Source organism: Papio anubis, chromosome 1, assembly GCF_008728515.1.
Source record: "Papio anubis isolate 15944 chromosome 1, Panubis1.0, whole genome shotgun sequence".
NCBI classification, from domain to species: domain Eukaryota; kingdom Metazoa; phylum Chordata; class Mammalia; order Primates; family Cercopithecidae; genus Papio; species Papio anubis.
This window is the reverse complement of record NC_044976.1, coordinates 138879757-138894452: the sequence shown is the minus strand read 5'-3', so window position 1 is coordinate 138894452 and position 14696 is coordinate 138879757. Positions and strand designations below refer to the sequence as shown.

The 14696-nt window shown below is 37.7% G+C and overlaps 1 protein-coding gene across 6 annotated transcripts in view; it reads left to right on the top strand.

The window, feature by feature from the left end:
* DISP1 (dispatched RND transporter family member 1) overlaps positions 1 to 14696 on the top strand; it is a 199228-nt gene that overhangs the window by 49084 nt on the left and 135448 nt on the right. Inside the window, exon 1 of one of the 6 annotated variants that reach the window (XM_009186793.4) lies at positions 502 to 683. The exons of the other annotated variants lie outside the window; for them this stretch is intronic. The gene's annotated coding sequence lies outside the window, so the exon portion shown is untranslated. Of the gene's footprint in view, positions 1 to 501; positions 684 to 14696 lie in introns of those variants that run through there. 6 annotated transcript variants of the gene reach the window in all.

Sequence of the window (14696 nt, the reverse complement as noted above, 5' to 3'; positions counted from 1 at the left end):
TCATGCCTGTAATCCCAGCACTTGGGAGGCTGAGGCGGGCGAATCACTTGAGGTTGAGAATTCGAGACCAGCCTGACCAACATGGAGAAACCCCATCTCTACTAAAAATACAAAATTAGCCTGGCGTGGTGGCACATGCATGTAATCCCAGCTACTCGGGAGGCTGAGGCAGGAGAATCGCTTAAACCTAGGAGGGAGAGGCTGTGGTGAGCCGAGATCGCACCATTGCACTCCAGCCTCAGAAGCGAAACTCCAACTCAAAAAATAAACAAACAAACAAATAAATAAATAAATTTACTAGAAAAAAAATTGCAAATTGACAGCATTTGGGTTTTTTTAAAAAAAGCCTTCTATAACAAAACAGTCATGTAGGCTTTTAGTACATTTTTTTTCTAGTTGGTCAAATAGCCAAAGTTGTTTTTTGTTTGTTTTTCAGTGGTTTTTTTTTTTTTTTTTTTTTTTTTTTTTGAGTAGAGGCTGATTTTCACCATGTTGCCCAGGCTGGTCTTGAACTGCTGGACTCAAGTGATCCACTCATCTTGGCCTCCCAATGTGCTGGGATTACAGGCATGAGCCACCGTGCCTGGCACCAAAGTTGTTTTCTTAACTAAAATCATCATTCACATGAATCATCATGACAGCCTGAAAAATGTAGAACTCGTCTAAGAAAAGGAGATAACCCAGTAAGTCATTCTTTACACATCTTGTTCATGTTTAAATGTCTAAAGAAGGAAACTATTCCTTTGAAAATAGCACTGCTTTAATCTTTGCACGGATAATTCTGACCTCAAAAATAAAATACCCATTTTTAAGACCTTGGCTCTACTGGGGAATAAGCAAACCAAATGAACAAACACAAACCTTGTGTATCCCCCCTTCCTTTTTTTAACCACTGATGATGAACCTTGGGTTAGCATGTAGAGCATAGATAATACAATGCCAAATACATATTTAACAAAAGTGAACTGAGTGCCTGGCATATGCAGGGCTCTGGGTGTACAATAGTGAGTAGTGAGTATTTGAGAAAAACAAATATATCTGTGTATATATACCAAATGTATTCATATAGAAATAGTAGTAAGTGCAATGAAGAAATGAATAGGGTCTGAGGAGAGAGTAAATGTTGCTTTAGAATGCCATTAATTATCTCATAGAAAAATTAGTTATTTCATAGAAAAAAGAGAGTCATTTAGTCTCTGTTAATTTGTTTTCTGTGTTTTAAAAATGAAGTTGGTGGCAGGCTGTTCAGAAAAGAACTACCAAGCTCACATTGGAGGTATCATCTCACCGTTAGGATGACTGTTATGAAAAGGATAAAAAATAACAAATGCAGGTAGAGATGTGCATAAAAGGGAACTTATATGTTACTGGAAATGTAAATTAGTACAGCTACTGTGGAGAACAGTATGGAGTTTCCTCAGAAAACTACAAATAGTACTACCATCTGATCCAGTGATTGCACTACTGGGGATTTATCCAAAGGAAAGGAAATAATGTATCAATGAGATATCTGCACCCCCATGTTTACTGCAGCATTATTCACAATAGCCAAAATATGGAATCAACCTAGGTGTCCAACAGCAGATGAATGGATAAATAAAATGTATATATACACCACGGAACACTATTTGGCCATAAAAAACAATGAAATCCTGTCATTCACAGCAACATGGATGGAGCTGGAGGACATTATGTTAAGTGAAATAAGCCAGGAACAATAAATTAAACACTGCATGTTCTCATGCATTTGTGAAAACTAAAAAAGTTGATTTCATAGAAGTAAAAAGTAGAACAGAGAAGGGTAGGGGAAAGGGAGAGATAGGGAAAGGTTTGTTAAGGGATACAAAATTACAGCTAGATAGGGAAAATAGGGTCTGGTGTTCTATATCACTGCAGATAATTATGGTTAACAAGAATATATTGTGTAGTTTCAAATAGCTAGAAGGAGGATATTGAGCATTCCCAACACAAAGAAATGATAAATGTTAGAGATGATGAATATGCTAACTACCCTCATCTGATCACTATATGTATCAAAACATTACTGTGTGCCCCATGAATATTTACAATTTTTTTTGTCAATTAATAAAAAAAGAAGCTCTCATCGAGATTTTTGTGCCTTGAAACATATAAAATTTGCTCTGGAAAGAAAACACCATGGCAAGATGTTGGCCACAGACTATAAATATAGGGGAAAGAAAACTGAAACAGCTTTATTTTTTATAACTCTGTTTCCTTGATTCGTAGATCTCTTAACAAGAGTGAATCATAGCCGGGCGCGGTGGCTCACGCCTGTAATCCCAGCACTTTGGGAGGCCGAGGCGGGCGGATCACAAGGTCAGGAGATCGAGACCACGGTGAAACCTCGTCTCTACTAAAAATACAAAAAATTAGCCGGGCGCGGTTGTGGGCGCCTGTAGTCCCAGCTACTCGGGAGGCTGAGGCAGGAGAATGGCGGGAACCCGGGAGGCGGAGCTTGCAGTGAGCTGAGATCCGGCCACTGCACTCCAGCCTGGGCGACAGAGCGAGACTCCGTCTCAAAAAAAAAAAAAAAAAAAAAAAGAGTGAATCATAGAAGCTAGGCGTATTAGTCTGTTCTCATGCTGCTGTAAAGAACTGCCCAAGACTGGGTAATTTATAAAGAAAAGAGGTTTAATTGACTCACAGTTCTGCATGGCTGGGGAGGCCTCAGGAAACCTACAATCATGGCAGAAGGCATCTCTTCACAGGGTGGCAGGAGAGGGAATGAGTGCAAGCAGGGGAAATGCCACATGCTTATAAAACCATCAGGTCCTGTGAGACTCACTCTATCACGAGAACATCATGGGGGAAACTGCCCCCATGATCCAATTCTACCTGGTCCCACCCTTGAAATGTGGGGATTATTACAATTCAAGGTGAGATTTGGGTGGGGACACATAGCCAAACCATATCACTAGGACCCTTGAATCACTGTTTTGGAGACAGTTCTGAATTCCGGGCACTAAGGAGTACCATTTGGACACTGATCCTTTTATGTTAAAGATGGTGAACTGGTGGGTTTCAGTGAGCTGGTGGGTTTCAGTGTCCTCCTTTCAGTTGGTTAATTGGGAATCCTATAGTTGAGCCTAAATTTTCAGTGTTTTGCTTTTTTTTTTTTTCATCATAAATGGCAAATATTGTGCCTACCTAGAATATGGTGCTTTGAAACCCAAATGTTAAGGAGATAAATGGGTATACCTAACTGCTTGGGATGAACAAGATTTTGGGGAATAGGATAAAGGCTTCTTTAGAGACTTAACAGTTATTTATGTGGCCTGGGGAAGTGGGATAGTTCATTCTGAATCATTTTCAAACTTGTCCAGGGAGCTCTGGGGCTCTTCAGAGGAACCTCAGTACTACTAGTGGGAATAGAGTTGCCAAGAAGGGCAGGGGTCTCATCCCTACAACCTTTAACTAAGGAACTTCTACTAGACATAAAGGAAAACAAATAACTTTGAAGATAATAAATTAGCTTTTGCTTCTTTGTCATAGAATCTTCCTGAGTTACTGTTTGTATACCAACTCTTGAGGCTTTCATCATGTATGACGAGGAGCCACATCAAGACCTTTCACCTGTGTTCTCTTATTCTTTTCTGCCATTTCCTCTACCCTTCTCCTCACACAAACACTTAAGTATCAGGCCTTGGGAACTAGTTAAGATCTGTTAGAAAAAAAAGATTTAAACAATATTTGAAAGCCCTGAAAATTATGTTCCTAAATCTTCTACCTAAATGGAAATATGTGTTATCTTCATTAGGAAGAATATTTATGAAAGTAATCAACAAACTGAACTAGTTAGAAAGCAGTGTATTTTAGCCAGTAATGAGCCTTAACCTTTGCAGGGTTAGCACATGGAAATCGTTATTATATACTAGCAGATACAGCTATGCCACCATACTTATTTTGTCAAGGACCAATTCTTCATTATACCAGTGCAGTCTGATTTTCACAGTTAATCTTACTTGGTTGCTAAATGCCTTACATGCCTAATGAAATGAAATTTGAAGAATTGACTAGCTTAATTTTGCAGTGTGAAATGGTTCCCTCCTCTTTATTTTAAAACATTTTTTTCTCCCCAAATTTTGAAGATATTTTGACTAATTCAAATTTCACATAATTTTAAGAGTACTATAATTTATAAGCCATAGAGGTATGTGATTTGAATGCTTCCTATCTAATGCAACCGGAATTTTTCTCCAATTATAAGAGAGACAAGACCATCATTCTCCAGTTTCAAAAAAAAAAAAATGCAGCTGCTTGCAAGAGGAGAGCTAAACTAACAGAACGTTTAATATTTTGAAAAATATGTCCTGGGGGAAAAGATTCTTCTGTTTAAAAAGATATTAAACTATTTAGCTTGGCAGCTCCAGGGTGTGAATATTTTGAACTCCATCACTGTCATTTATTTTTTATCGAGTTCAAATGGAAAAATTGAGAACTTTATTTTGACATGTAGTCCTTTATGAGATATATAAACCTTTAGCTGCAAGGGACTACATGTTACTGTGAATTACAAAGGCACATTCCACTTTCAGTGGATCAGTGTTTAATTTTCAAAATTCTCAGCAAATAGCACAGCTGCAGCCAAAAATCCTGTTCTGAGACTCTTTCCAGCCCAGATGAAACTAATAGTTCCAGGCTGTGTTGCTGTCATTCATTACTAATCCAGGTATGGATGCTTACTGTTTTTAATTTTCCTTTTCTGAACTTGAAGGCAGCGTTTGTCTTTTCCCACAAGAAGTTAGAGATAATGTTCTTAGATTCCAGCAACTGGAGATAGCTGACCTTTTCCACACTGACACAACTAGACTTTCTTTTAGGGCTAGTACAGATAGGAGTTTGATGATAAACATAAAACAGTGGGAGACAGGCACATGGTAGGGTATTAAGGAAAAACAAGAATGTATTAGGAATTTGCCCCTAATTTTTGGAAGCTGGTGTCATGGAAAGCATCCGTTCCCTACCATACAATATCTATTGATGGCACTTGCCATTTGAGCAAGAATATTGAATTAAGGGGACAATATGTTTTTATGTTTATTATAATTCTTTTTTTTTTTTTTTTGAGATGGAGTCTCACTCTATTGCTCAGGCTGGAGTGCAGTGGCTCAATCTTGGCTCACTGCAACCTCTGCCTCCTGTTTCAAGCAGTCCTCCTGCCTCAGCCTCCTGAGTAGCTGGGATTACAGGTGCATGCCACCATGCCTGGCTACTTTTTGTATTTTAAGTAGAGATGGGATTTCACCATGTTAGACAGGCTAGTCTTGAACTCCTGACCTCATGTGATCCACCTGCCTCGGCCTCCCAAAGTGCTGGGATTACAGGTGTGAGCCACTGTGCCCAGCCTATTATAATTATTATTAGTAATAGAATTTTCAGAAACATTCAAAATGTCATCACCAATTATTCTATTCAAATCAGACCAGAATGGATTCATTTTGCATTTTAAACTGTCTTAATTGACACTTAAAAACAGCGTGACTTTTGGCTAGTCAGGAGGCTGAGGTGGGAGGATGCCTTAAGCCTGGAGTTTGAGGCTGTAGTATATCACGATCACATCTGTAAATAGTTACTGCATTGCAGCCTGGGCAACATAGTGAGACTGCATATCTAAAAAAAAGAAAAAGAAAAAAACAGTGTGATATAGAATGAAGAATAGAGATTGCAGACTTTGGAACTGGACAAAAGTTGGAAGCATTCCCCTTGAAATCTGGCACAAGACAAGGATGCTCTCTCTCACCATTCCTATTCAACATAGTATTGGAAGTTCTGGCCAGGACAATCAAGCAAGAGAAAGAAATAAAGCATATTCAAATAGAAAGAGAGGAAATCAAACTGTCTCTGTTTGCAGATGACATGATCCTATATCTAGAAAACCCCATTGTCTCAGCCCAGAAGCTTCTTAAGCTGATAAGCAACTTCAGCAAAGTCTTAAGATACAAAAATCAGTGTGCAAAAATCAAAAGCATTTCTACACACCAAGAATAGACAAGCAGAGAGCCCAGTCATGAACTCCCATTCACAATTGCTACAAAGAGAATAAAATACCTAGGAATACAGCTAACAAGGGAAGTAAAGGACCTCTTCAAGGAGAACTACAAACCACTGCTCAGGGAAATCAGAGGACACAAAGAAATGGAAAAACATTCCATGCATATGGATAGGAAGAATCAGTATCATGAAAATGGCCATACTGCCTAAAATGATTTATAGATCGAATGCTATTCCCATTAAACAACATTCTTCACAGAATTAGAAGAAACTATTTAAAAATTTGTATGGAACCAAAAAAGAGCTCGTGTAGCCACAACAGACCTAAGCAAAAAGAACAAAGCTGGATGCATCTGTTACCAGACTTCAGACTTCAAACTATACTATAAGGCTACAGAAACCAAAACAGCATGGCACTAGTACAAAAACAGACACATAGACCAGTGGAACAGAATAGAGAACTCAGAAATAAGACTGCACATCTCCAACCATCTTTGATAGACCTGACAAAAACAAGCAATGGGGAAAGGATTCCCTATTTAATAAATGATACTGGGATTACTATTATGTATAATATCTATACTGGCCCTAAAAGAAAGTCTAGTTGTGTTTCATATGCAGAAAATTGGAAGTGGACCCCTTCCTTATATCTTATACAAAAAATTAACTCAAGATGGATTAAAGACTTAAATATAAAACCAAAAACCATAAAAACCCTAGAGGAAAATCTAGGCAATACCATTCAGGACATAGGCACAGGGAAAGATATCATGATGAAATCACCAAAAGTAATTGCAACAAAAGCAAAAATTGACAAATGGGATCTAGTTAAACTTAAGCTACTCTGGGGGCTGAGGAAGGAGAATCACTTGAACCCAGGAGGTGGAGATTGCAGTGAGCCGAGATAATGCCACTGCACCCCAGCCTGGGGGACAGAGCGAGACTCCGTCTCAAAAAAAAAAAAAGAAAAAGAAAGAAAGAAAGAAAGAAAGTGATTGCTAGAAAAAAGTGGGGCAGGGGACCACTTTCTTTCCCCATTATATGTCAACAGAGTGAACTGCCAACCTGTAGAGTGGGAAATTTTTTTTTTTTGCAATCTGTCCATCTGATAAAGGTCTAATATCCAGAATCTACCAGGAACTTAAACAAATTTACAGGGAAAAAAGAAACAACCCCATTAAAAAGCGGACAAAGGATATGAACAGATACTTCTCAAAAGGTGACATTCATGCAGCCAACAAACTTTTGAAAAAAAGCTTAATATCACTGATCATTAGAGGAATGCAAATCAAAACCACAATGAGATACCATCTCACACCACTCAGAATGGTGATTATTAAAAAGTCCAGAAACAGCAGATGCTGGCGAGGTTGCAGAGAAATAGGAACAGTTTTACACTGTTGGTGAGAATGTAAATTAATTCAACCATTGTGAAAAACGGTGTAGTGATTCCTCAGAGATCTAGAACCAAAATACCATTTCACCCAGTAATCCCATTACTGGGTATATACCCAAAGGAATATAAATTATTCTATTACAAAGTTACATGCATACATATGTTCATTGCAGCACTATTCACAATAGCAAAGACATGGAATCAACCCAAATGTCCACCAATGATAGACTGGATAAAGAAAATGTGATACCTGTACACCATGGAATACTATGCAGCCATAAAAAGGAATGAAATCATGTCTTTTGCAGAGACATGGTTGGAGCTGGAAGCCATTATCCTCAGCAAACTAACACAGGAATAGAAAACCAAACACCGCATGTTCTTACTTTTAAGTGGGAGCTGAACAATGAGAACACACAGACACAGGGAGGGGGACAGCACACACTGGGGCCTGTCGGGAGGTGGGGTGGGGGGAGGGAGAGCATTAGGAAAAATAGCTAATGCATGCTGGGCTTAATACCTAGGTGATGGGTTGATAGGTGCAACAAACCACCATGGCACACGTTTACCTGTGTAACAAACCTGCACGTCCTGTGCATGTACCCCAGAACTTAAAAAAGCAGTAATTAAAATTCTCAGAGATAAGAGAAGATATTGTATCTACAAATGAATAACAGGATAATTTAGATGGGATCATTTAAAGAATAAATAAAGGCTCTTGGGTATTTCAAAAATTGTTAATTCAGTAGAAGGGTTGGGAGATAAATTTGAGACTATCTTCCCAAAAGCAGATTTAAAAAGACTAAGAGATAGAAAATAAAGTGGTGATGTAAGATAAAAGAAAGTACAATTAGAAGAAAACTATGCTCTCCAGTGTGTGACTAGTAGAAGGAGTTCCAGATAGTTTGGGATGAATTAGTTCACCTAGTTCATTCTATAACCTAGACTGTAAATTCTGGAATGTTGGGGAATATGTTGTTGGTCTTGTTCACTATTTATTCATTGTCACAGTCTGTGCACCTAGTAGGTCTTCAGATATTTTGACTGAAATTATTCTTGTGTCTTGTTGAGAAGAGGCATAGAAAAACTAAGCAAATTTTTAAAAAGAGGCAGCTAATCAGAAGGAAACTTTTTTTTTCAATAAAGGAAATTCATTTGTTGTTTTGTTTTGTTGAGATGGAGTTTCACTCTTGTTTCCCAGGGTGGAGTGCAATGGTGTGATCTGGGCTCACCACAAACTCTGCCTCCCAGATTCAAGTGATTCTTCTGCCTCAGCCTCCCGAGTACTGGGATTAAGGCATGGGCCACTAGGCCTGGCTAATTTTGTACCTTTAGTAGAGACGGGGTTTCTCCATGTTGGTCAGGCTGGTCTTGAACCAACAGGTGAGCTGCCTGCCTCGGCCTCCCAAAGGGCTGGGATTACAGGCATGAGCCCGGCCCCATTTATTCTTTAAGTGATTCACTTGGGAATAATATTTAGATAGTCATAATAATGTAAAACACTAAATATTGATTTAACCAACAATCGTGGTGTGACAGTATTGAGAAAGCAGGGAAGAGCAATGCTACAGGAGAGCGAAATCCGCATCATCTATAGTAGAAAGCCAATACGTAATGCCTGAGATATTAAATTTTAAAAAGCAGTTACGGGCATGTTAGAGATAGCTGAAATAGTTGAAAGTAATTGCTAGGGCCGGGCACGGTCACTCATGTCTGTAATCCCAGCACTTTGGCAGGCCGAGGCAGGCAGATCATGAGGTCAGGAGTTTGAGACCAGCCTGGCCAATATGGTGAAACCCTGTCTCTACTAAAAATAGAAAAATTAGCCGGGCATGGTGGTGTGAGACTGTAGTCCCAGCTACTCTTGGGGCTGAGGAAGGAGAATCACTTGAACCCAGGAGGTGGAGGTTGCAGTGAGCTGAGATCATGCCACTGCACTCCAGCCTGGGGGACAAAGCGAGACTCCGTCTCAAAAAAAAAAAAAAGAAAGAAAGAAAGAAAGAAAGTGATTGCTAGAAAAAAGTGGGGCAGGGGACCACTTTCTGTCCCCATTATATGCCTTGTAGAACTAATTTTAAAACTATCTAAATGAATTGTTTTGATAAAATAGAAATTTAAGATATTTAATGGCACCAGGCCACATCATTTTCCATATTAAGGCCATGCTTATCAATGAACCAGAATATGGCTATCCTAGGGCCAGGGTATCTTCTCTTTGGGATGGTCCTTCTCTTTTTCTCTATTTCCTTTGCCAACTCACCTCTCTTTGGAATTGATGTGTTCTTCAGACATAACCATGTGGCTTGAAATACTTAGCCTGTAAGTTTTCTTGTCTATTTTGTGGTGACTTCCTGTTTTAACTCTGAGTTCCTTTCTATGAGATTTTTAAGTCACTTGTGGTTACAGTTACTTTATTGCAACCTCCACGATAAGGCTATTAATGCTTCAGTGTTGTTCCAGTCAGTTACATACTCTAGACTCTAAATTCTGTGAAGTCAGGGATTGCTGGTTTTGTTCACTATTTATTCAGTGGCTATCTAGTAGTATGTGCATATGATTGAAATTATCCTCATATTTCTTTGAGAAGGAAATTATGTAAATTTAAGAACATGGCTTTTAGGTTAGACAAACCTGGATTTGAATCCCATTGCTATCACTTGCTAGCCATGTCACTTAACCTCTTTTCTGAAACCCTCTTTTCTAAGTATTAACATTTTCTGTTTCAAATTAACACCTAAAGGCCCTCCACCTCACAAACGTTTTCACCATTTATCATTTGTTATTTCTGATTATTAGCATATTTCAAAACACCACAATAAGTGATTAAACTTGCATTTAAAAATAATATGTAACATTAATAAAGCAAGTTATACTTTTTTTTTCTGAATTCTCTAGTAATGTAATTACACTACAGGTCATATTAACAACTCATTTTTTAAAGCAAAAACATGTTTCTCAGAGGATAGATTCATTTATTTTTAGGAATGTTTATTATATAACTTCTGGTACAGTGGGGAAAATGTTTACTACTTCATGAGAAATATGTGTTTTTTATAGTACATTTTTCTCATGAAGACATTGGCTGCATTAAGGGAGTAGTAATAAGATAATTTTGCGACCTGTTTTTCTGAAAGGCTGAGCAACCCTTTTAAGACTGGGATGTCATCAAGGGTAGGAATCTGTGTTGTGCTCATCACCTCCTTGTCTATTGTCTGGCATATAGTAAAATCTTAACTGTTGACTGAATGACTGCATGCATGAATGAATTAACTATCGTGTTGCTTTATTTGTTTGTAACTTTTTATTTTGATGTAGTTTAAAACTTAATGAAGACTTACAAGATTAGTACAAGGAAATCCCATATACTGTTAACCCAGATTTATCAATTGTTAACTAAGTTTTAAGTTTTTATATTCATATATTGTTTTTCGGAGTCATTTGAGAATCAGTTGTTGCCATTACACCCTTTTACACCTAAATACTTTAGTATGTAGTTCCTGAGAACGAGAACATTCTCTTTTATAATAAAACACTGTAAACTTATCAAAATCTAGTAATTTAACATTGATATAATATTTCCTAATCCAGTTTGTTTTCAAATTCATCAATTGTCTCAATAGTTTGTTTTTGTTTTTTGAGACAGGACTTCACTCTGTTGCCCAGGCTGGAGTACAGTGGTGCTATCATGACTCACTGCAGCCTTCACCTCCCAGGCTCAAGTGATCCTCCCACCTCAGCCTCCTACGTAGCTGAGACTACAAGTGTGTGCCACCACGCTTGACTCATTTTTAAATTTTTTGTAGAAATAGAGTCTCCCTATGTTGCCTAGGCTGGTCTTCAACTCATGGGCTCAAGCAGTCCCCCACCTTGGCCTCCCAAAGTGCAGGAATTATAGTGTGAGCCACTGCGCTCAGCGTCAATCGTATCTTTTGCAGCTATTTTTTCTCAGTCTGGTACCCAATCCAGGGTCACACATTCCATGTAAGTTTCATGTCTCTTTAGCCTTCTTTAATCTGGAACAGTACTCTAGTATTTCTCTTTCTTTCTTGACTTTAACATTTTTTAGAAGAGTTTAAAAAATAATTTTGAAGAATATTCCTAGTTTGGGTTTGTATCATGTATCCTCCTGATTAGATTGAGGTTTTGCAGTTTTGGCTGGAAAACCAGAGAAGAGATGCTGTGCTGTTCTCAGTACGTATCTTTAGGCACATGAGGCCACTTTGCACAAATATTAGCAACTCATTACTTGCTTAAGTTGTATCCACAGGGTATTTCCACTGTAAAGTTGCCATATTTTCCTTGGTGTAATTTGTGGGGAGAGGGCTGAACGCGGTGGCTCATACCTGTAATCTCAGCACTTTGGGAGGCTGAGGTGGGCGGATTGCTTCAGCTTAGGGGTTCAAGAACAGCCTGGCAATATGGTGAAACCTTGTCTCTACAAAAAATATAAAAATTAGCTGGGCATAGTGGCATGTGCCTGTGGTCCCAGCTATTTGGGAGGGGGGCTGAGGTGAGAGGACCACCCGAGCCCGGGGGTGGGGTCGGGGAGCTCAAGGCTGCGGTGAGCCATGATTCCACCATTGTACTCTAGCATGGGTGACAGAGTGAGACCCTATCTAAAAAAAAAAAAAAAAATCTGTGGGGAGATACTTTGAAACTGTAAATATCTCATCCTTCACTTATGAAACTTACACTCAATAAATTTAGCATCCATCATTTGAGTCTTCCACATTTATTAGTTGGCATTTTACTATAAGAAACACCTTCCCTTTATTTTTTATTTATATTAGCTTGAATTCATAGATTCTTATTTTATTCATTTAGTTGTAATCCATTACTGTCATTAATTATTTTGATGCTTAAGGCATTCCAGATTTGGTCAGTGGGAGTCCCTGCAAACTGTTCCTTTGTTGTTTTGCTTTGTCTTCAATGTTCCTTGAGAATTTTTATCTTTTTTGGTGTAATAAGATATGCTAGGTCCTTCCTGTACTTTTCCTTGTCCAAGCCCTGGAGTCAACTTTTTTTCTGAGATGTCCTGGTTCCTTTTAATGGAGAATGGTATTTTAAAACCAAGATCTAGGTGCTGAGTGTGCTCATTGCTACTAATAGCATTGGCTCTAGACTCTCTCAGATCTCTCAGGGACCAAGCTCAGAAATGTATGTACATCTAAATTAAAGTTTTGTAGCTAAACTAAGAGTTCATATTGACTCCTCTAGTTCAAATACAGCACTCCAGGGTTCATTCTAGTTTCTCTCCATATTCGTAATTCCCATTTCCAACAGTGAGAAACCTGGCTCCATGGTATTGTTTTGTATCCCAAGTGTCTTGTTCAAGCCTTGGCATTAAGTAATTGATATATGTTGTAAGCATTTGAATGAATGAGTGAATACATAGTTATGGCATTATCTCAGTATGTATTCTCACTGCTGTGACCCATGCTTGGCATTAGGTATTAATAGATGCTAAATAAAACTTTGTTGAGCAAATAGCTCTCTTCTTGCCAATACATTTATTATATATTTTTGAACCACATGAGAAGTGACTCTGTAGGAGTACTCTCATATTTTTGCCATTTAAATATGAATCCTTGTAAATTCAGTTAATATGAACAATCAGTCCTTTTTTCAATAAGAAAAAGTCATAAGTAACAATCAAATTGATCTATTAAAAATAATTCTTTTTTTTGTTTGTTTAAAAAAACTTTGATATGGGCAACATCATTGAAAAGATTTCAGAATTTCTAGTTATGAAAATTGTGCCTTGAAGAGTTTAGCACATTTTTCACATATGTCAACTCTAGCAACGTGAAATATGTTCTTCATTTGAATTCTCTTCCTATACCCCCTGCTGTCAGGCAAAAAGAATTTTCACTTCAATGCTGCTTGTTATTAAGCTGCTATAAACAAGAATGCTTGAAGGTAACTTATGAGCAAATGACTAGAAATTTCTGATAACCTTAAGACTCATTCCCAAATTACATTATTAACTCTGTGAGTAATTTGGGGAAAAACAGTAGGCTTTCATTTGCCTATGCCCTCAGAGGTTATAGAGTTACAATTTAGGACAGCCATTAATGACACTAACTCTTGAGATAGGTTTTTTGTTTGTTTGTTTGTTTTTGTTTTTGTTTTGTTTTTTTCCTTAAACCTCAGGAAACGTGGTCTATTTTTCTCTCCGATGTAATTAAAACTAACAACTCCTTGCTCATAAACTGATACTTTATTCCTAGAAACTTGCTTAAAAAGGGCCCTATCCTTTTCTATCTTTGCTTTTTCTAGTTACCTAAATTATGTTAAATGTATCATATGCATTATAATTTATGGTTTAGAATTCAAAATGTAAAATTTGTCATGAATCATACTACCAGAGAAGTAGGAAAAGTTGGAAAAGTGGTTATTTTTATATTAGTAAAACTTTTTCACAGAACTGGCTGAGAATTGATGACTTTTTGTTTTAAAGAAAATGTTCTCCAAGATAACATCTTTAGCCCTGTGTAGAAACATTTAAGTTGCCCCTCCCCATACTTAGAAGAGGGAGTGGGTCTTTTTAAATTAATAGAAAAATCAAAACATTTAAAGCACTTCCATCTTAAAAGCCTTTCCTGTTTAAAGAAAAACTGAAATGCTGCAATTTATACAAATAGTCTTCTTTTCCTAGATTAAATTTTAAAAGCAAAGTTCTATATATATAAGCAAAGATATATTCTGTATCTTTTAAGTATAGACATTTAAAGGTAACATCTAAAAATTGTTGTTTAAAAAGTACTTTTCTGTGGGGCAAAGTGGTTTTGTCATATCATAGATTCCCTGTTCCTTATTTCTATAAATAGAATTTATTCCAGCATTAGTCTGGTACTACTGATATTATACCTACACACATATACACAGAATAATAACTATAAGAGGTGGGTATATTTGGCATATTTCCCAAATTGTCTTTGCACTTTTAGCCAGTAATGTTTTTGTTTTCCCTTGGATTTTCCCTTAGGGGCCGGCCCCCTGTTGAGTTTTACAGTCATACAGTATCTTCTCGTAGGAGTACAGACACAATAACCCAAATGAGGTAAAAGTAACTAAGAGAGAGGAAACTGGCCACCTCAGGTAACTGAGGGTCAGTGTTGACCTCAGTAAGTCGATGTCTAGTTCTCCCTGCTAACTCTTTTCCTCCTTTGAAAAAAAAAAATGAATGTCGGGGAGAGGGTGGCAGAGGAACTGTTGGGGTACTCTTTTTCTAGTTCTTTTGGCTGGAGCAAATGCCATTTTCTTTCTGTCACTCCCTTTATCCTCA